Source organism: Elgaria multicarinata, chromosome 2, assembly GCF_023053635.1.
Source record: "Elgaria multicarinata webbii isolate HBS135686 ecotype San Diego chromosome 2, rElgMul1.1.pri, whole genome shotgun sequence".
In the NCBI taxonomy this organism is placed as follows: Eukaryota; Metazoa; Chordata; class Lepidosauria; order Squamata; family Anguidae; genus Elgaria; species Elgaria multicarinata.
The window spans coordinates 174,727,009-174,751,228 of record NC_086172.1 but is presented as its reverse complement, the minus strand read 5'-3'; the positions used below and the strand labels follow the sequence as shown (position 1 = coordinate 174,751,228).

Below are 24,220 nucleotides of genomic sequence, written 5' to 3'. Positions count from 1 at the left end.
TGTGTGCGACAGCACGGCTTGTGGTTAGTGCTAACCCCAGAGAACCACAGTTTCGCTAACAGAGCCTGAAGTGACACCTGAACAGGCCCATTATGGCTTAGCATGTCATGTGAACCATTCCTAACCATGGTGGCTACATAACCACGGTTTAAACATGCTCACTAACCATTGGCTGCAAAAGGGTTAACGACTTAACCATGGCTTAGTGGGTTGTCTGAACAGGCCCAATAAAAAACAACCCCAGCTCAACACACGAAGAACCAGCCATAACAATCGAGAAACGGCTTGGTGGCATAAAACGGGATTCAACTTTTAAAAATCCGCCACAGAGAGAGCCAAACAAATTCTCCTAGAGGTTAGTTTCCAAGACGCAGAGCCATTGCTGAAACGGCTGTGTGCCTGGCACATGGCAGCCTGATCTTTCTTAGTGGAAAATTGCATTTCTTCCTCCGACTTAGGTACAAATATATGAGACTTAATTGCTTGGCTCCTGATGGGCTGTTTTTTTTTAAAAAAAAAAACCCACTCCCACCCACCCATGTGTCGACAGCAGCTATTTCATTCATACACACTGTGGGCAGCCAGTCCTCTCTGTTCAGACTCTGCCATAAAGCTATCTTCTTAAAGGCTGCATTCTTCCGAAACTGTATCTGCATACATTAGCAGGATGGAACCAAGAACAGTTGCCAGTAATCTGTGGGGGAAGAAAAACATTGAGTTTGGAGCCCATTCAAAGGCTCCACCACGGTTGCCTCTCGTTCTCTTTAATCCATCTGGTGGTGAAAGTGATTCTTGGAATGTAAATGATGCTTTTCCCCTTCCTGCTTGGAAGGCAAATTCCAGATAACCGGCCTTCTCATATTTGCGTTTGGGTAGGTTGCTTCGAAATCCGACATGAATGAAGCTTTCTTAGGTCTCGCCGGGAAAGGGGGTGAAGTTGCTCCTTGGTCAAGGCTGGTTTAACCTCCCTCCTTATATGAATGGTCCAAAGCAGTGGTTCTTAAACTAGCCTCTGTTGTGGTCACGTCTACAGCTGCAGTGCCGTCCATGTCCCATAGAACTAAATGGAGAATCATAGAATAGCAGAGTTGGAAGGGGCCTACAAGGCCATCGAGTCCAACCCCCTGAAATAGTGCTCCTGTGCACATGGGACGTTGGTGGCTATGTTCGAGAAATCTGGGCCTTCGACAACTTGGCAGCCTCCAGAATCTTTTGGGACTACAACATCTGTCATTTCCAGCCATTGACTGTGCTGGCTGGTGCAGACGGGTCTTGTAATCCAAGATTTCTGGAGAACAGTGGGCTGGAGAAGTTTGGTCCGTTGTCTGCCCAGTTTGGTGGAAGTTTTGGATTGCTTATAATGCTTATATCAGGTGTGCAGAACCAAGGGCCTTCTGGGGACCCCCCAGTACGACAATGGAACCAGTTACCTAGGGAGGTTGTGGTCTCTCCCACACTAGAGGCATTCAAGAGGCAGCTGGACAACCATCTGTCAGGATTTCCTTAGGGTGGATTCCTGCATTGAGCAGGGGGTTGGACTCGATGGCCTTGTAGGCCCCTTCCAACTCTACTATTCTATGATTCTATGATCTAGGGGTTCTCCAGAAAGTCATGACCCCTTTCCCCAGCTGCCAATGTTTTGGTGGTTTCCCAGCTTTTTACAGTTCCCCCACACCCTGGTTCGAAAAGGTTGAAATGCCTCTCATATTGCTTAATTACTGGCAGTAAAAATATGCTTAATATCTCATTCTGGGAATGTCACGGCGGGGAGGGCATTCTACCTGTGGGTGGATGAAAAAGTGATTCTTACTGATTTTAAGCCTACCCTGAAGTAAGGACAGCAAGCCTCTGCCCTTCTACTCAGAAGTAAGCAGGACAGAATCACTCAGCAATACTTCCAAATACCATCTTAAATACCAAGGGATATTGAAGTGCGCTGACAACTGTTGGGGCCCATGACACATGCCATATACCACTTTCATAGTATTATATCCTACTTGGTGTAGATGTGTCATGGGCCCCAACAGTTGCCAGTGCACTTCAGTGCCACTATAAATCAGTAGTGTAGTTTCTGCCATAGAATCGTAGAGTTGGAAGGGGCCTATAAGGCCATCGAGTGCAACCCCCTGCTCAATGCAGAATCCACCATAAAGCATCCCTGACAGATGGCTGTCCAGCTGCCTCTTGAATGCATCTAGTGTGGGAGAGCCCACGACCTCCCTAGGTAACTAGTTCCATTGCCGTAACTGCTCTAACAGTCAGGAAGTTTTTCCTGATGTCTAGCCGGAATCTGGGTTCCTGTAACTTGAGCTCATTTGTCTGTGCCCTGTACTCTGGGATGATGGAGAAGAGATCCTGGCCCTGTCTTCCAGGGTATCCCACCCAATTCTAACGCCTATGGAGAGCACCAGCTTGGGGAAGTGGGAAGGTTTGAAACATTGGTTTTCTTCACTGAAATTTCACTAACTTCATATTGGGATGGGGAACAGTCTTTCCTTAATATGGATCTGTGTGAAGAGCGGAGGGATATCCCCCTCAAAAAAACTTGGGAAGATTCTTGTTTTTTAAAAGTAGGCTTTGATTGTTGGGCAGTATGGAAATATAATAAATAATAATAATTTCTAAAAGGCTTCTGTACCACTAATACAACTTTTCTTTTTTGTGGAAATCTCATTTTAAACTGTCACCAAGCATTTCAATCTTCAAATTCTAACATTTTAGGGGAAAATGCCTCCCTTATGTAAAATTAAATGAAACTCATTACTGGGTTTGGCTGAAACAGGGTGGGTGGCATTTCAGTCAAACCCAGTAACCACACTATGAATAGCCAAGAATAACTCAGTCAGAAGTTGACTTTCCTGAGGTAAATGCTAGCTATTGAATTGCATTGGGTGTACTCCCAAACCATACTAGGTGGTAACAGACACTGCCCACTAGGCTAAGGCCATTAGCTTGCCTACATTTGGATTCCAAAAATCACTGTAGAGCTGTATCCACCTTGGGGAAATTTCCAGAGCCCATCATTGTCCTCTTTCTGACCTTTAAGAAGTCAGGGCAGGCATGATGAAATCGGTCTCTCTGCCTGTGTGAGTTCATGCTGACCCTTATTTATTTATTTATTTATTTCATTTCATTTCATTTCATTTCATTTCATTTCTATACCACCCAATAGCCAGAGCTCTCTGGGCGGTTCACAAAATGTAAATTGTACTACATAGAATCATAGAATAGTAGAGTTGGAAGGGGGCTATAAGGCCATTGAGTCCAAGAAGAGTTGGAAGGGGGCTATAAGGCCATTGAGTCCAGCCCCCTGCTCAGTGCAGGAATCCACTTGACAGATGGCTGTCCAGCATATATTTTCTTGAAGGCCTCTAGTATGGGAGAGTCCACGACCTAGGTCATAGGTTCCATTGTCAGACTGCTCAAACAGTCAGGAAGTTTTTCCTGAGGTCCAACTGGAATCTGGCTTCCTGTCACTTGAGCCCATTAGTCCATGTCCTGCACTCTGGGATGATCGAGAAGAGATCCTGGCCCTCCCCTGTGCGGCAACCTTTGAAGTCCTTGACGAGTGCTATCATGTCTCCCCTCACTCTTTTCTTCTCCAGGCTAAACATGCCCAGTTCTTTTGGTCTCTCCTCATAGGGCTTTGTTTCCAGACCCCTGATCATCCTCGTTTCCCTCCTGCGAACCCACTCCAGTTTGTCCGCAAAATGCTACAAGAGTAGCATTATTTTTCACACATACAGAAATGCTGAGGATCAGAGCGCTATTCGCCATTGTGCTTCTCACCATTGCTCATGTGAGTGTAACCTAAAATAGATGCGATGGGTGATAGACAGTGGCGTCGCCCAACTCAGGTTCTTCTTCAGAGACCTTGCTCCGTGTGCCTCACCTTCTGGGGGCCTCAGGCTTACCCAGCAATGGTTTTCAGCAACCTTCTGAGGAGTGTAACAAGAAGAACTGGGAGACAAAGTCTGGTGGATTCCTGCATTGAGCAGGGGGTTGGAGTCGATGGCCTTGTAGGCCCCTTCCAACTCTGCTATTCTATGATTCTATGATTCTATGGTGGCACCGTCATTCGCGAGAATGCTCCAGAGTGATACTGATCTTTTTTTGTGGGGGGGGGGGCAGTTTAAGCATTAGCAGTAAGTCCTGTTTGGGCCCTTGTAGCTGCCCAGATATTTTTGCCAGGTCCAGTTGTGGTGCCTTGCCTTTGAAAATCCTTTCCCATTCCAGTCCTCCCTCATTGATTTTAGGTGACAGCCAAAGGCTTTATTTATCTGGTCTCACATTTAATTGAATCCCTGTGTTATTGCTGCCGCCGCCAAGTCTTTGTATCATGTATGCCAGGTGGGGAACTATTTCGGCCCCAGGGGCCGGCTTGCCTCCTGGTACACCGCCCCCCGGGGGGGGGTCTGTGAGTGTCTGGAGAAGGGGTACTCCTGAATCCCCTTCATTTTCCCCAAGCCCCCTTCCCCCATACCATCTGGCTCCATTCCCAGTGATTATTTACTGCCTCTGTGTGCATGGAGAAAGAGGCAGCCTTTCCCTGCTCAGTGCTAGAGAAAGGCTGTTCTCTCTCACACTGAGCATGGATGCCCCACTCTTATCTTTGACCAGTGATTGGAGATAAGAGCAGGGTGTCCATCCCTAGCTCTAGAGAAACACAGCCTTTCTTAGCACTGAGCATTGTGTGGGGCCTGGGAGAGGGGGCTGAGTCTGTTACAACAGCTAGTGGGCCAGATGGGGAACATCTGGGAGGGGTGTGTGGAGGTTCTTTATCTTGATGGTAGGTCTTTTTAAAAAATGCTCTTTAATTTTTTAAAAAAATATTAATCAGTTTGTGACTGTTGCATTTACAAAGCTGTTAGCTGTCCTGGGGGGTCTTTGACTGGGTCTTTGATGGAAATGCTTCCATAAATTTAAGGCTACGCTGAAATTTCTGCAAGAGCTTTCAGTTCAAAGTTGCAGAGGGTGAGGGTAGGTGCCTGCAAACTACCCAACAACTCACCTTGTTTCCGCCTTTCCACTGCTAGTTTCATGGCAGTGGCTGTCCTTTGAGCATTTGTTGACTGCCATTTTTATCTCCCACAAACCCCAGGGAAATGACGCTGTGAAGAGACGTAGCGTTGTTCCCCAGTGATCAGTGGTTTTGTTTTTTTTAATTTTATTTATTACTTCATAAAATACAAACCAACATAACAATTAACATACTAATACCTGACAAATTGCTTAAATATATAATTGTTAACATATAATGCTTTATCATAACATAATCCAACATAATTCAACATAATAACAAGTGCTCCCCCTTCCCTTCGGGATCATTCCTGTTTCCAAAATCTTAACACCTCTTCTGCTGGTGGTTTCCCACTTCCCTTAGAAAACACAAATATTAGGAACTGCTTCCAAATTTCCTCGAAATCATTCATTTTTGCTATACCTCTTCTCACTTTTATGTTACATGTTAATTTATCATTAATAGCAATCTCCCATACTTCTTTATACCACTCTTCAATACAATAATCACCTTGAATCTTCCAGTTCCTAGCTACAATCAACCTTGCTGCAGTCAGCAAATTCGTTATCAATTCCTTAATTTCTTTACTGCATTTTAAATCTTCATGTAGTGAGAGTAATGCAACTCTTGGTGTTTCTTCTATCTTCATTCCAACAATTTCTTCAATCTCAGAAAACACCATCTTCCACAACTTTTGCACATATTTACATTCCCACCACATATGTAAATACGTTCCTTTTTCCCCACAGCCTCTCCAACAATTTGCTGAATGCTGGTTATTTACCTTGTTTAATCTAACCGGGGTTAGGTACCACCTCCATATAATTTTATAATAATTCTCTTTTATTCTCACTGACATATTTCTCAACACTCTTTGTCTCCATAGTCCTTCCCAACTCTGCTGTCCTATCTGTACCTTCAAATCTGTCTCCCAAACCAACTTTCCTACACTATCCATCAACCCTTTCTCAAGTAATATACTATATATTTGACTCATTAAGCCTTTTGTCACTGTATTTTCTCCCTTATCAATTTCTTTTTTAACAATTAGTTCCTCAAACTTCGACATCTCTCTACAATCTCCATTTTCTCTTACCCAACTTTTAGTCCATTGTTCCAATTGCCAATAATTTAACCAAGTTAATTTTTTATCTTTTAAAATCTCTTCCATCTCTTCTCTTGTATTCATCCCTCTTCCCAGTGATCAGTGGTAGCTGAGAGCAGTCTTCCCTGCCTCCCAGCTTCACTACCCTGGGCATAGGGCAATGAAATGGGATGGGGCAATTCAGGGCTATGGTGAGTACAGCCCTCCAGCCATCTATGGACTTTAGGACTAGGTAAACGTGTGTATTTTATTACCTGCCCAGTACTGCAGATACAGAGAAGTTGTTCAGCAGCTTCTGGGCAGCATTTAGCTTTGGTGGCCAGGAGTTGGGCTGGCCCTACCATGAAGGGTTAGGAAGCAAGCACAGCAGGCGGTGGAGTATGGGAAGAGCGGCACTCTCCCCCTCCAAAGGGTCTGCTGCTTTTTGGTCCTGCCGGCAGCTCGAGTGCCACATCCCCCACTCCGCTCCACTTGCTGTCCCTGTTCACCTGGCAACCAGCTGGCTGATGTGTGCACATGTGTGCCCGCCTCCCCAGTGTACTGCCCATACAGTGTTTCCACCTGAGCATCTGGCAAAGTACCCAGAATTTTGAGATCCCGGAATTTTGCCCGACTTCGTGCAGGCACCATGCAGCTCCTGAAGGTGGAAACACCTTAAGGGCAGTGCATTGGGGAGGCCGGCTGCATATACCTGCCCAGGAAAAGTAAGCTAGCTGGCAGGCAGGTGCACTTATCGGGAGTGAGGGAGGGCAGACGGTGGCGGTGAGTTCCTGCTTCAGGCCCTCATATAGGAATCTGTGAGGCAGGAACATTGAGCCTCTTTCAGCCCAAAATTCCATTTCAGAGAAACTGGTGTGTGTGTGTGTGTGTGTGCATTCCATTGGTGCCCAAAAAAATATCAAACCTAACAGCATATTTTTGTTTAAAGGTTTCCCCTAATTGGTGTGCTCCAGATGTTTTGGACGATAACTGCCAGCATTCCTGACCACGGGCCATGCTGCCTGTTGCCGATGGGAGTTGAAGTCCAAAACATCTGAAGCGCACCCAATTGGGGAAGGTTGGTTTAATCCATTCCTGTCCTGAGTGTTTGGAATATCTGACCTTAAGCCCCACTCCCGCCCCAGTGAATCCTATGAAAGGCGGGGAGGGGGAAGAGAGAGAGAGCAGGTCCACATTCAAGCAATGGAAAGTTACCTTTGGATGTTTAAACTTCTTTCAATCTGTCCTGAGCTCAGAACTTTAATGTTTGTTCAGCACATGACAAATAACTCAGGCTGTTAAGGTAGGGAAAGGCATTATTCCTAAACAGAGTGCCTGTTTAATAAAATGAACCGTGTTGGACAAAGTCATAGGTGGGTTTGATTCCTTTATTAGGTGACAGAGAAGCTTTCTCAGCTGTGAACAAAAGTTACAGCAATGTATGCGCCAAGTTGGTTCATCCATCTCCTACTCTTTGGGATGTTTGCCTTGGGGCCTTGAGATGAGAATTGCTCCTTTATAAGGGCAAAATAACAGGGAGGCCATTTGGAATGTGAAAGAACATTTTGAATAGGCATGCCTAAATAGGCAGTTTATAAATACAGGAATTAATGTCAAACTGAATTTAGGACCAGATACTTAGAAGGCACCTCCATGGTTCTTTGAGTCAAATGAAGCGACTGGGAACGTAGCATGTAGGGTGGGTCAGTGAGGTCACAGGAGGGACCACTCCTGTGTTTCCACCTTTCCAATCTTTTTTTTTATAAGAGTGAGATTCCCAGTGTAACAGGGAAATTAAAAGGCACATTTACGTTTTCCCAGTGAACATACAGTGTGTTTTAATGATGCTTACTATGCTGCTGGTGGTGATGTGGGATCATGAGTATTCAGGTGCATGTGTGCACAGATTTTTAAAAATCGGCTGTCGCCACCCCTAGCTCCCCCAAGGTCAAGTCTGTCACCTCCAGAATATCCTCCATCCATCTTGCCCTTGGTCGGCCCCTCTTCCTTTTGCCTTCCACTTTCCCTAGCATCAGCCTCTTCTCCAGGGTATCCTGTCTTCTCATTATGTGGCCAAAGTACTTCAGTTTTGCCTTTAATACCCTTCCCTCAAGTGAGCAGTCTGGCTTTATTTCCTGGAGTATGGACTGGTTTGATCTTCTTGCAGTCCAAGGCACTCTCAGAATTTTCCTCCAAAGCCACAGTTCAAAAGCATCTATCTTCCTTCGCAGCCATAGGTTACTACGGGGAATACCATTGCTTTAACTATGCGGACCTTTGTAGCCAGTGTGGTGTCTCTGCTCTTAACTATTTTATCGAGATTTGTCATTGCTCTCCTCCCAAGAAGTAAACGTCTTCTGATTTCCTGGCTGTATTGCTTGGTTAGGTTCATGCAGGTGCAGGTGTAAACTAATAGCTGGCATTTCAATGTGTTCCTCAACCCACATGAGAACGTGCTCTCCTCACTTCTGAATGTAGAAACCCAGTTCAAAACATCTGGAATGCAATTGAAATCTGCCTTCCTTCCTAAACCACTGTGCTCCACTGCTCAGCTAATGCTGCTCAGCTAATCCTTGCTGTCTCTTCTCCAGTTTGAGCCAACGGGGCCAACGATAGTCAGAGCCATGGGTGTGATCCCTCTGGGATCTCAACCCACGTTGAATGTTGACTGTCTTTGTGGACCTGTTGCCTCTTCTGGTCACAAATCCGTAGCTTGTCTTCATCCGTCTTGGCATCTCCCTGGATTGCAGGAAATATACTGAATATAAATGAACGGACTGCCTTAGAGGAGGATGTGAAAAGTTTAAGTTGGCTGTTGCTACCATGGAACAAGCACCTCCTTGGCTGCCACAATATGAGGCATGAGACATAGTTCAAAAGGAGCCAGTCTGGAAAACCTTCATGCAGCGAACAGACAATGTCATCTTTGCATTCTTTAACTGTGTCCCAAACTCACCACCCTGGGACAGGGCAGGCTCTAGGATTTTGAGGGCCCTTTGGTAAGACAGCTTCATAGGCTTGCTCTCTCATTGAGTCTACCTTCTCACTGCCATTGTCCAGGGGATTTTTTTAGTGTGCAGTTGGACACAAAATGTGCAGTTGGGGGGGAAATGTGCAGTTGGAAATCTGATAATGTGCAGTTGAAAAAAGTGGTGAAAAAAAGAAGATACGTGTTCTGTGTATGTGCTTATTAAGAACTTAACAATAGACAAAGGGATGGCATGAGGATGCAGGTGAAAGAGCCCTTGATGGTGTGACTGGTGTTGTTGGGTCCTGTGACCGTGTTGCCTGAGTAGATGTGGGGGCAGAGTTGGCACTTGGGTCTATTGCATGGTCTGGTCCCTCTGTCTGTGTCTCTGTCCTGCGTACAGAGCATCTGCTTCAGGTTGGGAGGTGGTCTGTAGGCCAGGACTGCTCTGCCTCCCAAGGCTTGTGAGAGAGAAGCGTCTGTGCTGCTGATGGGTTGGAGTTCACTGATGATCCGTTGCAGTGGTTTCAATTGGGGGCTGTAGGTGACCACCCGTGGTGTACTTCTCTTGGTCTGCCGTCCTTCCTGGGTATCCGTATGGCCCTGTCAATCTGTCTTTTAGTTTAAGGTGCTTCTAGTGTTGGTGATAAAGAGAAATCATGTGTTTGGCTTGGGCAGGGGTGTGTGTGTGTGTGTGTGTGTGTGTGCTTCTGACGGGGCATTTGTGCAGTTGGAAAATTTGCTTTTTTAAAAAAACCCTGCCATTGTCACCTGCTGCTATTGTTCCTCAGCCTTTTTTCTTGTCATTGCTACCACTTGTTTAAGGGCAGGCAGAGAGCCAGGGAACAAGTAGGCCGTGGCATCTACTGCTCTGCCTTCTCACTACCACTGTTGTCTGGCCAGAGCAAGAGACAGGCGAACAAGCAGGTTGCACTGGAGAAGACGAGGAGCAACTCCAGGGCGCTCTTGCTAGTGGGCCCTTGCTAAGGTCTGGGCTCTTGGCCGGTGCCCAACAATGCCTACTTCTAGAGCAGCCTTCCTCAACCTGGGGCGCTCCAGATGTTTTGGACTGCATCTCCCAGAATGCCCCAGCCAGCTGGCTGGGGCATTCTGGGAGTTGTAGTCCAACACATCTGGAGCACCCCAGGTTGAGGAAGGCTGCTCTAGACCTAATCTTGGTCCCTTCTTCTACTTCCCTGCAAACTCCATGAGGGTGCATCCTGACGTCTGTTGTCCTTCTGAAATCTTTAACATGAAGGTGGCTCTTCTCTCTTCTTGCCTCCTCCCCCAAAAAGTGTGGTTCAGTCACCTAGTCTGCCAGGGAGCCTTGATAAAAGGGGCTGAGTTGTGCGCTCGCTTTGATCTAAAGTTAGACCTTTAAAAGTCAGACACATCATTAGCAGCAGTAGAAGCGCTTCCTTGTAAACAACTTATTGGTGACTCAGAATAAAATGCTGAAAGCTGCAGCCTTCTCCTCCCCGGGTTGACGGGGCACGGAACGCTTCACTCCTCCCAAAGCAGGGATGCTGACACACGAGAACTTCCTGGCCTGGTGCCAGGCATTAAGAAACATTTTTGAGTTCCACAAGCATTTTCCCCCCCTTGTTTACAGTAACTTCTGATGTTCCCGATGCAGGCGTTCAAGGTTTTGCATAGTTGCTGGGCTTGCAGCGCAGCTATGTAAATGTTGTCCTTCCTGCAAAGTTTGCTAAAACACACACACCAACACCAACGCAAACGCGCATGTCTTAAGTTGGTCATTCTGTGGCCTTTTCCTCTAAGAGCAGAATAAGTATGTTTGGCCTGCATTAATAACGCAGTGGAGGAGACGGGCTGACAGTGAAAAACTGGCTAAAATTGGGGTGTTGAGAGAGAGCAGCTGTGATGGACACAGGGCGGAACTACAAACTGCACCATTGGTATACTAGGTGCTTCACGCTATAAGCAAAGGGAAATTGGTTTCACGTCCGAAGGTATAGAATCATAGAATTATAGGGCCCATCTGCACCAAGCAGAATATTCCGCTATGAAAGTGTTATATAAAAGGCAGGAGCCACACTACTGCTTTATAGCAGTACTGGAGTGCACTGCAGGATCAACACTACTGTTTTATAGTGGTACTGAAGTGCCCTGACAACTGTTGGGGCGCATGACACATCTACACAAAGCAGGATATAACACTATGAAAATGGTATGTGGTATGTGTCAATGAGCCCCAGTAGTTGTCGGTGCACTTCAACACTGTTATAAAGCAGTAGTGTGGCTCCTGCCTTTTATATACCGTTTTCATACCACTTTCATAGTGCTATATCCCGTTGTTGTAGATGAGCCCATAGAGTAGTAGAGTTGGAAGGGTCCTATAAGGCCATCAAGTCCAACCCCCTCCTCATTGCAGGAATCTACCTTAAAGCATCCCTGACAGATGGTTGTCCAGCTGCCTCTTGAAGGCCTCTAGAGTGGGAGAGCCCACAACCTCCCTAGGTAACTGATTCCATTGTCGTACTGCTCTAATAGTCAGGAAGTTTTTCCTGATGTCCAGCTGGAATCTGGCTTCCTGTAACTTGAGCCCGTTATTCCGTGTCCTGCACTCTGGGAGGATCGAGAAGAGATTCTGGCCCTCCTCTGTGTGACAACATTTTAAGTATCTGAAGAGTGTTATCATTTCTCCCCACAACCTTCTCTTCTCCAGGCTAAACATGCCCAGTTCTTTCAGTCTCTCTTCATAGGGCTTTGTCTAAGTTGGTACATGGTCTAAGTTGGGCTTACTGAACTTGGGCTCCTCCAGGTGTCTTGGGCTGCAAAACCATGCTAGCTAGCTGAGAATGATGGGAATTGCAGTCCAACACATGGACGGCACCAGGTTAGGGAAGGCTGGATTCCATGTTGACAGATAGAGGGAGAGGAGGGATGGAGAAGGCAAGGATGATGATGAATTATTACATTTATATACCACCCCATAGCCGAAACTCTCTGGGCGGTTTACAAAGATTAAAAACAGTGAACATTAAAAACAAATATACAAAATTTAAAAGCATAAAAACAGACAATATCCATTTAAAACAACTATTGTGGGGTCAGTTAAGAAAAATCTCAGCATATGTTGCGAAATGCCTGGGAAAAGAGAAAAGTCTTGACCTGGCGCTGAAAAAATAACAATGTTGGCACCCGGCGAGCCTCATTGGGGAGGTCATTCCATAATTGGGGGCCACCACTGAAAAGGCCCTCTCCCTTATTGCTGTCCTCCAAGCTTCCCTTGGAGTAGGCATTCAGAGGACCTTAGATGTTGAGCGTAGTGTACGGGTAAGTTCATGTCAGGAGAGTCATTCTCTCTGGTATTGTGGTCCTGAGCTGTGTAAGGCTTTATTGGTTAAAACCAGTGCCTTGGCAAGATGTCAAGAGGTGGACGTGAGTGCAACCGTATGTAAGGAATCTGGGTGAGGCACCAGGACTTAGCCAAACACGGAAGCCCTTCTTTTTACAAAATTTATTAGTAACAACTTAACCATGAACACACTGTGAGTCCCTGAGTTATCTCAGCTCCTAAATAGCTGTCTAGACGTTCCTGCATGGCCCTGTCCGTTGCCCGGGTAAACTTCTTATGCCGCTCCTGTAATGCTGTTCACCGTGGCAGGCTGCCCAATTCTCTGCTCCTTACAGCCATCCTGTCCAGCCTTGCCTTCTCTTATCTTCCCAAAATCCTTCCAAAACCCTCCCCCCTTCCTCCTTTTTCTCCTTCTCTCTCTCCTTCTACCTCTTCCAACCACTCCCAACTGCCACACCCTTCTGGTCCCCTCCTTCCGTTACCATGACGACCCACGTCACATGACCAAATGTGGTTCGGCCGTTGGGGCTGAAAATCGGTAGTGGCGGTTTCGTGGAGTTTGGGGGGAGCACAATAGCGATGGCGCCACATTTTAGGAAGGTGCCCCAAGCTTCCAGCAAGGGACAATGGGCCATGTGTTTTTGGATGGGCAGACCTTAAGGGAGATGGATGGCAATAAGAGTTTGAGTAGTGACGGCCATAGCTTGAAAGATGCTAAAGAATGGTTGATAGATATGGGGATAAAGGAGTCCGGAATCGCCAGGGGGTGTGGATCACTGCTGGTTGATTGCTGGGCCTACTTCTAGCCACGTCTCTGCTCCTGGAAAGTGCCCTCTTACTATGTTTATTATTTATTATAGCATTTTATTCTGCCCTCTTGGCTAGCATTAACTTGGTGTCCCATTACTGCGAGACGATTGAGGAGGACTTGCATTGTGTATGGTGAATGCTCATTCTCCTGGGGTCTTTAAAACATAGTGTGGATGTTTCCAAAAGTGTATGCAACTGCCTCTCGTTTCTCCTGGGTTGGAAAAAGGTAAAGGTGCAGGCCACATAGGAGTAAGGTGACCATATGGAAAGGAGGACAGGACTCCTGTATCTTTAACAATTGTATGGAAAAGGGAATTTCAGCAGGTGTCATTTGTATGCATGGTGAAATTCCCTCTTCATCACAACAGTTAAAGCTGCAGGTGCCCTGCCTTCTTTTGTATCTGGTCACTCTAGCTATACTGCTGCAGCTTTAGCTGTTGCGACGAAGAGGGAATTTCCCCAGGTGCTGCATGCATACAAATGACACCTGTTGAAAATCCCTTTTCTATACAACTGATAAAGATACAGGAGCCCTGTCCTCCTTTCCATATGGTACATAGGAGCATCCATCCTGCTGTCCTATGCAAGAGAGCCAAAAGAGTTAGGAACAGGAGGCGTATCATTGCCACTGAAGTGGCGGTGGGAACATTGGAATAATAGAATCATAGAATAGTGGAGTTGGAAGGGGTCTCTAAGGCCATCGAGTCCAACCCCAAGCTCAATGCAGGAATCCACCTGACAGTTGTCTGTCCACCTGCTTCTTAAATGCATCTAGTGTGGGAGAGCCCACAACCTCCCTAGGACATTCGTTCCATTGTTGTACTGCTCTAACAGTTAAGAAATAGTGTTGCTAATGATGTTGGGGTCCATTATTTCTAAACAGCTGATTCTGATGCTCGTCAAACCCTAAAGATCCATATTCCAAGGGAATTCTGGCTAATAATAATAATAATAATAATAATAATAATAATAATAATAATAATAATGCCAACACCTGGAGCTCTCTCACATCTGTGTAACAAGAATGCAAGTTGCCCCAAAGTTTGTTTAATGCTGCCAACAGAGCTAGATCTTTTGTGATCCGTTCTGGGACTGGTTCAGCAACCATTCTTGTAAAAAGCGAAGAGAGGAATTGGGAAAGGCACGAAGAAGAGCAACAGGTGAAAACGTGTACGGGAGAGGTAACCATATCTGCCCTTTCAAATATGAATGGTAGTGATTGCAGATTAGCTTAACAGCAAAGTCCCGTAACATCTGCATCAGATAAACGACCAGCATGTTTGAAGAAGTTAGCAGTCTTGCCGATTCCTTTTTGTATACTAATTTTGGGTGATAGGGAGAGAAATTGATGACTTTGGAGATGGGGTAGTTTTTCTGAATCTATATCTCAGGTGCTCATTTAGGAATGGAATGACGAAGCCGTTGCTATTGTCAGAGGTATTTAATCCACGCTGTTGTATCTGTGAATTTGGCGTCGCAATTCTTTTTATTGGATAGTTAGCAAATGAGACACACGGTGGATGAAAAGTGCAGGCCTGCTTTCCAGGAAAAGACAAAGAAAGAAAAGGATACAGCTGCCAGAAAACAGAGCTCTCCAACTCCATTAAACTGCTCTTTGGCCTTTGGGTCCAAGCCATTTCACTTAGGAGAGGCAGTCACACTTGAAATGAAACTTTTGCTCTAGGCAGCCATCTCCATTGACTTGGAGCTGGGAGGATCTGGCAGACCAAAGGGCTGCTTCGCTGGATCAGGCCAAGGCTCCAAGAACCCAGTCTTCTGTCTCCAGCAGTGGTCAGACAGATTGCTTCTACACATGGTAGTTCCACTTGATTTTTTAGGGATAGCTTATTATCAATGGATAATATTTATTTATTTAATTATTACATTTTTGTACCGCCCAATAGCCGAAGCTCTCTGGACGGTTCACAAAAATAAGTCATGTGTCCCATGGAATTTGATTAATCCCTTTTTAAAATAGAATTATATGTTGTAATTAATCCTGTCAGTTAACATTTATTTATTATTATTTATTAATTACATTTCTATACCGCCCAATAGCCGGAGCTCTCTGGGCGGTTCACAAAAATTAAAAACATTCAAAGTATAAAACAACAGTATAAAACCATATTATAAAATACAATATAAAAGCTCAACCAGATAAAAACAGCAGCAATGCAAAATTACAAATTTAAAACACCAAGTTAAAATTTATTTATAGACTGTTAAAACGCTGGGAGAATAAAAAGGTCTTCACTTGGCGTCTAAAAGCATATAATGTAGGTGCCAAGCGAACCTCCTTAGGGAGCTCATTCCACAGCCGGGGTGCCACAGCAGAGAAGGCCCTCCTTCTGGTAGCCACCTGCCTCACTTCCTTTGGCAGGGGCTCGCGGAGAAGGACCCCTGAGGATGACCTTAGGGTCCGAGCAGGTACATTTGGGAGGAGGCATTCCTTCAGATAGCCTGGCCCCAAGCCGTTTAGGGCTTTAAATGTTAATACCAGCACTTTGAATTGGGCCCGGACCTGGACTGGCAGCCAATAAAACTGGAAAGGGACTCTGACACATGTCTTTTTGTCTGTCCACAACATTGTTGCGGGACCTGAGTTCCTCCAACACCGTTCATGACTTTGTACACTTTAGGACAGATGATAAAGTGTGATTACTGTATCCTCTAAATCATACAAAAATCAAAGGCATCTGTGTTTGCCATTAGAAAAATTCCAAAAGCCATGTAGCATAATACCTTTATTACACCAACTCAAAAGTTCACAAAATCTTTGGAGATCTCAAATGTTTGCATATTTTTGGGAACTTTGAGTTGGCCTAATAAAGACAGGGATACACGAACTCTTTGGGTTGGTGGGCACATTTGGAGTTTTGAGGGAGTGTCGTGGGTGCTTGCACAAAATGGCTGCCGTGATAGGCATAGCTAGTCACAAACACACATTTCCCAAAAGGCAAACTGGTAAAAGGAAAGTAACTTTACCAAGATCCTAAGTATGAAGCAGATCTGGGGACTGAGCTCCAAAATAAACCTCTCTTTTGAGCCAAAATCAAGGTGGCCCTAGGACAACACTTCTCTTTTCAGCACGCCAGCCTCCCAGTTTATATGATGTAGATGCCAGCATTATACTATATTGGCATCATTACTATCTGTATTTGATACTTAATTCTCCCATATCTTGAGGATATCGAACCCTGGGCTTTGAACCTTCTCCCTGACATAGCGTTTTGTTTTTTACTGTGCACAGAGGGAATTATTTGTTTTTGTTTTGCTTTTTAACAAAACAGCATCCAACTATGAGAGCGTCTACTTGCAGACTTAAGGGGTACGGTCTAGGCACAGTGGACTACAGTGGAGGCCCGTGCTCCAATGTCAAGTGTGTATGTGGTGTGCATGTGTGATTCCATTCTGGGTTTTAGTCAGAACTCCTTTTGCTCTAGGCCAGCCTTCCTCAACCTGGGGCGCTTCAGATGTGTTGGACTGCATCTCCCAGAATGCCCCAGCCAGAGCTGGCTGGGGCATTCTGGGAGTTGTAGTCCAACACATCTGGAGCGCCCCAGGTTGAGGAAGGCTGCTCTTGGCAAAAGTCTCCATTGGCTTGGAGCTGGGAGGATTTGGCAGACCAAAGGGCTGCTTCGCTGGACCAGGCCAAGGCTCCAAGAACCCAGTCTTCTGTCTCCAGCAGCAGCCAAACAGATTGCTTCTACACATGGTAGTTCCACTTGATTTTTTTTAGGGATAACTTATTATCAACAGATAATAAGTCATGCGTCCTGTGGAATTTGATTAATCCCTGCAGCGGCTTCAGAGCCCCACTGATGTCGGAGCCACCAGCCTCCCTTAGTAGACTGTGAGAACAAGGTTTCATTGTGACACATCAGACAAAGAGGGTGGCAGCTGGAACTGGCAGACCCACTTTCTAGCCTCTCGTTTCCCATAAGCTACCTGGGTGGCTTGTGAGGGAAGAAGCCATCGTATCAGTTTCCAGTTCTGCAAAATGGGCATATTTTAGACCAAACTTGTTGTTCCTGATATAAAAGCACTAATGGAGAAAAAATGAATAGTGTCAGTAAAGAGAGAATAAAACATAAGACTATGATAATAATACGACACATGGGGAGGTAGGGTCTGTAAAATTCTGGTGTGTTGATTGGCCTAATTCTCAGTGGGATAAGCAGAGCAAATTATTTCTACTCTATTCTGTTACACAAATTAAATGATAAATGGACTTTTTTTTGCTTTCTTTGGTACACAGAGATTGCATTCTTAATTACTTTTCTGTGTGTGAGTGTGTGTGCTCTAGCCCTGATTTGCCGAATACAAAGCTGCATTCGCTGGACGTTCCGTTTCGCTGCTCGCTGTTTCATTGTTAATCCCCGGGGTGCGACAAATTGGAAGACTCCACAGCAAACTATGTCAGCTACCCCATCTTAAGCCTCTTATCTGGCAGCTAAATCAGAATTTCCAAATCACTCGGTGCTGAACCTTTTGGTGTACACAGATGCAAAGCCATCATCTTGTGCCGTCGCCGTGGCAACGGACCGCAACGCTGTCCGGCTCCCCGTTTCAACCGGGTAACTGCAAGCTGCATTTTTGAGATTTTTGGGATTATAGCAGGTTTGTTGTTGTTGTTGCTGTTGTTTTAAACTCCCCAGCAGCTGTTGTGTTTGGGAGTTTGTTTATGCTTGATTTGATTTAATAAGCAGAATGGTGACGAATTCATCAGAGGCCACCGTAGGTTTTAAACACTGTAGAACATACCATTAGGGAGAATTGATATGCTACCGGTGTCTTTGAAGGGACAGAATTAATATTGCCTTGAAAATCCATAGTGCCGCACTTGGAAAAAAATAGTACAAGGTATTGGCTATGTTCACATGGACAAATAAACCACAATTCTGGAGGACATAAGAAAAAACATGCTGGTTCAGACCAAGGATGCGTCTCATCCAGCATTCTGTTCACACAGAGGTCAACCAGGAAATCCAGAAGTAGGTCATGAGTGCAATAACATCTTCCCTGCTCATGTTCCTGAACAGCTGATATACAAAGGCATTCTTCGTCTGCTAATGTAGGTAGTATGTAGCCATCAGGACTAGTAGCCTTTTATAGCCCAATTCTCCATGAATTTGTCTAATCCTCCTTTAAAGCCATCCAAATTGGTGGCCGTCGCAACATCTTGTGGCAGTGAATTTCATAGTTCAACACTGCGCAATGCGAAGAAGTTATTCCTTGTATCTGTCTCACACCATTTCAGGTCGATTAGATGATCCGTTTGGGTTCTAGTATTATGAGAGAGGGAGAAAAATGTCTCCCTATCCACTTTCTCCCCTCCACGCACATAAATTTGTACACCTCTATCATGTACATCTACTCTCCTTTTTCCTAAAATAAACAGTCCCAGATGTTGTAACCTTTCCTCATAGGAGAGTTGCTCCAGAACCTGGATTAATTTCGTTTCCCTTCTCTGCCATTTTTCCAGCTCTAAATATCCTTTTCCATGTGTTCTTAGATTCCTCTTCAGAATCATGGATTATGATGAATGAAGTGTGTGTTGATGTGCTGAACCTGAGTTGCATAAGAACATAAGAAGTGCCATGCTGGATCAGACCAAGGGTTCATCTAGTCTAGCACACAGTGGCCAATCAGCCATTGGCCAGGGATGAACAAGCAGGACATGGTGCAACAACACCCTCCCACCCATGTTCCCCAGCAACTGGTGCACACAGGCTTATTGCCTCGAATACTGGAGATAGCACACAACCATCAGGGCTAGTAGCCATGGATAGCCTTTGCCTCCAAGAATTTGTCCAACCCCCTTTTGAAGCCATCCAGATTGGTGGCCATCACTACATCTTGTGGTAGTGAGTTCCATAATTTAATTATGCACTGTGTGAAGAAGTACTTCCTTTTTTTGTCCTGGATCTCCCACCAATCAGTTTCATAGGATGACCCGGGGTTCTAGTATTTTGAGAGAGGGAGAAAAATGTCTCCCTATCCACATTCTCCATACCATGCATAATTTTGTACACCTCTATCATGTCTCCCCTTAGTCTCCTTTTTTCCAAGCTAAACAATCCCAGTTGATGTAACCTTCCCTTGTAGGGGAGATGCTCCAGCCCCTTAATCATTTTATTTGCCCTTTTCTGCACTTTTTCCAGCTCTATAACATAATTTTTAGGAGTCCCCAGGCATTTTGGATTGGTAGACATATTTGGAATTTTGAGAATGTGTTGTGGGCACTCTCACAAAATGGCTTCCATAGTTGGGGAGGGGGCGTGCCTATTAGTAAAATGGTTGCCATGGTATCCATGGCTGATCAGAAAACACTATTTTCCCAAAGGCAAACTGGTGAGACTAAAAAAAAAAGATACCTTCCCAAGAACCTAAGTACAAGACCATAGTTGGTCTGAGCTCTAAAACACAAAATCACTCTTGAACCCAAATAAAGATGGTACTGAAGGGCACTCAAACTAGGACAGTATCTTTACCTTCTCAAGTGTGCCGTCAGTAAAGAATTTTCTACTTGACAAGAAGAATTAAATTTTGTTTTTGTTTTTAAATTGTATTTGAAACAAGTTCGAGGTATATAATCTTGGTACACTGCATTATTTGCTACAAAGCTATCTGCTAAAGGCCCGAGCAAACATTTAAAACAATGGAGTTTTCCAATCCAAAAATGCATGCAAAATTCTGTCTATTAGGAGAAATAACCCCCAGAAATGCATTATATTATAACAAATTGCCTGCCCCCCCCAAAAAAAGCATGCTTTAATAGTAATGTGCACAAAATGTTTATGAATTTACCGGTAAACTTTTAAAAAGAAAGTTCTCAAAGTTTGGGATGTCGTAAACGTAAGATTGGAAATGTGAGGAACCGAGAGATTTGTCCACCACTCGTTCTGTGTGTTTGGGTGTCCTGGCCTCCAAATATCTATTTAAAATGTATTGATCAGTGATGTCTAACTCTTAGATGTTTCTGACACCCTATTGAGTACAGTTCTATCGACCTGTTCTTCAGGGCTTGCTTTGACCTTGGCATTAATGTCTAATCAACTCTTTATCCATGGCCTCCTCTTGCTCTGCCTTCGGGGGTCTACTCCAATCCACAATTCTAAGTGCAAAACCAGTTCCCAAACAACCATTCACCCTGTGTATCCATCCACACTGCTCCATTACTATTCCGCGAGCATCATTTTGCTTGTGCTGCTATGCTAGAGCTGGCCTGTGGATTTGGAAACGGGTTCCAGAAAACGACACAGTAAAGTTGAATACCTGCCTTGGAAACCGACCGTAGCGCGTAAGAACTTTGAAGCTGGTCTTAACTTGGTTGCCAGCGTGGTTTTATAGATTGAAAGCTTGTGTATGAAGAAGCAATGCTAGTCTGTTTCGGAAGATAAATATCCCTTTTTGCTACTCCGAAGGGTATCTTGATGCAGCTTACAAAATATAAAAATATAAGCCTCTGTACTAAAACCTGAGTATCCCTTAACATTCTGAATAAATAATAATAATAATAATAATAATAATAATAATAATAATAATAATAATTTGTTACCCACCTCTCCTTCTGGATCGAGGCGGGGTACAACACGAATGCAAACATCATATAACTAGTTAAAACATTTAAAACTAATACGTTATTAAAAGCAGCACATTATTAAAAGACAAATTTAAAATTCAAGTGGGTAGGCCTGCCGAAAGAGATCAGCCTTTATGGCTTTCTTAAATTCCGGAAGACTGTTAAGTTGACGAATCTCTCCCGGCAAGCCATTCCACAAACTGGGAGTGGCAGAAGAAAAGGTCCTCTGGGTAATAGTTGTCAGCCTTGTTTTTGTTGGCTGGAGTAAATTCTTCCCTGAGGACCTGAGTGTAAGAGTACAGTCCAGTGGTCCGTAGACAGCAAGTGGGACGGGGGGGGGGGAGATATCATAGGATATGTCAGATTCCTCGATCCAAGGTCGGAGATAGCGCTCTGACCTTAGACCAAGGAGTCCTATCTCCCTGCCCTCTCCCTCACAGGCAGTGTGGAGAGAACCTCAGTGGAGGTGGGTGGGGAGAACATAAGAACCATTCTGGATTAGACCAAGGGTCCATCTAATCTACCACTCTATTCACACAACGGTGCAACATTACCCTCCGACCCATTGAGAGCCTTCTCCTCCAGGAATTTATCCAACCCCCTTTTAAAGCAATCTAGATTGGTGGCTATCATTACATCCTGTAGTAGTGAATTCCTAACAATGGCTACTGGTCCTGATGGCTATATTATACTTCCAGAGGCAGTATGCCTATGTACATCAATTGCTGTGGAACATGGGTGGGGAGATACTATTGCACTCATGTCTTACTTGAGGGTTTTCCATGGATGGCTGTTGCACTCATGACCAACTTGTGGGCCTCCCAAAGGCATCACGTTGGCCACCACGTGAACAGAATATTTATCTTGATGGACCCTTGGTCTGATCCAGCAGGGCTCTTCTCATGTTCTATACCCTCCCAGAGATCATAGGATTGCTCTGCGTGAGAATTTCCAGCCAGTCAAGAAATATGTACCCTAAATCTGGCTTGGAGAACACTGCATCATTCATCATTTAATCTTTGTAAACTGCCCAGACAGCTTCGGCTATGGGGCGGTATATAAATGAAATAAATAAATAAATAAATAAAGTGCCCTTCTGGACTAAAAGTGGGATGGAAACGAAAGAAACAGGGATGTGTGTTCAATTTAGAACTAATGACAATATTAAATAAATAGGGGCCGTATTTGGTTTAATTTTACATTAGATCTCCTAACAAATACGTTTCTTGTTTGTAATCTATCTGTTATTCATTCAGAGTTTATATGGATTAGGGGGATATAAATCCCCCCCTCCCCTGAAAATGGCTGCTTGTATTTTTTAAATTGCCCAGCGGCTGCTGGAAGACAATTCCCTCTTCCTCGCTCAGGGTGTCCTGTTCTCCTGGCAGCTCAGTCTCCCATTGAAAGCAACAGGAGATGAAAACAAGGAGTTATGAGAACCAAAGAAATAATAACTAGTGAGTAGCGAACGGAATGTGAGTTAAACGAATGAGCCTTATTAATACTAACAAAACCAAATGGAATAACAAAGCGTCCTTTGAATTGCACACCCCAGTGAGAAATTACTTCCGCTTCAGAGTGCTTATCGCCCACAAAACACTCAGTATTGGAGTACTTGAACATTTCCAACGGCTGTTGAACACCAAGAAAAGGGTGGGCTTTTTAATGGACATCCATCAATAGAATAATCAACCACAATGACTTCCCTCCATTACTGTTCCTCCAAAGCTTTCTTTCCTCCTCGGTTTTTCTTTTCCCTCCCAACACCTGCGCATAGAGTGCTTCCTGAAAAGCAGCCTGACTGATAAAAGTTTGCATTTTTGGACGTGGCTCACTTTTCTTGAACAGGCTGGTGGAGCAATGTGGCAAAGACTCAGCTATGAATCGGGAAGTCCGTGGTTTGAATCTCACATCTGCCGTCAATTCGCTTGGTGGCATCGGGCCAAGGCACGCGCTGTGGCTCAGGTTTTCGAAAAACCATGCCGGCGCCCCCCTAACCTGGCACCCTCCAGAGGCATTGGATTACACTGCCCATTATCCCTGGCCAGCATGGGGAGAATGGGAACTGTAGTCCGGCACCAACCCACTGCAACATGACTTTATGTTGTCTGAGTTGATCCTAGGAACATAGAACACAAGAACATCAGAAGTGCCCTGCTGGATCAGACCGAGGGTCCATCTAGTCCAACACTCTGTTCACACAGTGGCCAACCAGCCGTTGACTAGGGACCCACAAAGCAGGACATGGTGCAACAGCACCCTCCCACCCATGTTCCCCAGCAACTGGTGCACACAGGCTTACTGCCTCTGATACTGGAGGTAGCATACAACCATCAGGGCTAGTAGCCACTGATAGCCTTTGCCTCCAGGAATTTATCCATCAGTCAGTGATGTTTTGAGGTCGATTCCTGCATTGAGCAGGGGGTTTGACTCGATGGCCTTGTAGGCCCCTTCCAACTCTACTATTCTGTGATTCTATGATATGTATGAAATCTCCCGAGTTTCTCATGTAATTCTCGGAGCTGAGATCTCATGCTTTCAGATGCAATTTGGTTGACAATAAGAGTGTGGATTTTTCAGTTTCTGTATTTAAATATGAGTTCTTCTGATTTCCGTGTGTGTGTGTTTGTTTGTGTGTTTTCCAGTCTTTTCTGCATTTATGTTTGGAGAACCAGCGAGTGGATCAGAGCTCACCGAAAAGTAACTACTACTTTGTGGTGTTCTTGAATCAACTGTGCAGACCAGCTGGCAGAAACACTGAGAACGGGAGGGCTTAAGGTCACAGCCTCCTTTTAAACTCTGGTCTTTCTCCTTCCACAGGGAGATGGTTCCCAAGTAGTTTCCATCTTGCAGGAAATCTGGAGGGATAACACACTCTTGCTTTTAAAATGTCACAGAAAAGAACATTTGTTCTAGAATCTGCTGGATGAGAAAACAGCCAGCAGGGATACACAAGAGCATGCTCACAGCTAAGTTTCTCAACTGCACAAGTTTTACATCTGCAATACAGTGCCATTTCAGTAGCTGTTGATCACTCCCATGGGGACGGGGGCGGATGGTTTGGAAGATTATGCTTCCAAAAAGAAGCCTATCCAATTCTTTGTGTCCCAGGCAACTCAATTAGCAACACCAGCTTTCCCCAACCAGGCGTCCTCAAGATGTGTTGGACTACAGCTCCCATCAGCCCCAGCCAGCATGTGTGAGCTGGCTGGGGAAGATGGGGTTTGTAGTCCAACACATAGAATCATAGAATAGCAGAGCCGGAAGGGGCCTACAAGGCCATCGAGTCCAACCCCCTGAGTGCAGGAATCCACCCTAAAGCATCCCTGACAGATGGCTGTCCAGCTGCCTCTTAGTGTGGGAGAGCCCACAACCTCCCTAGGTAACTGATTCCATTGTTGGGAAAGGCTGAGCTACGATCAACATCTAAC

The 24,220-nt window shown here is 45.0% G+C and overlaps 2 protein-coding genes across 3 annotated transcripts in view; both read left to right on the top strand.

The window, feature by feature from the left end:
* JKAMP (JNK1/MAPK8 associated membrane protein) overlaps nucleotides 1–24,220 on the top strand; it is a 405,493-nt gene that overhangs the window by 188,166 nt on the left and 193,107 nt on the right. The gene's annotated exons all lie outside the window — the stretch shown is intronic.
* Nucleotides 1–24,220, top strand: part of DAAM1 (dishevelled associated activator of morphogenesis 1) — a 231,023-nt gene that overhangs the window by 60,487 nt on the left and 146,316 nt on the right. The gene's annotated exons all lie outside the window — the stretch shown is intronic.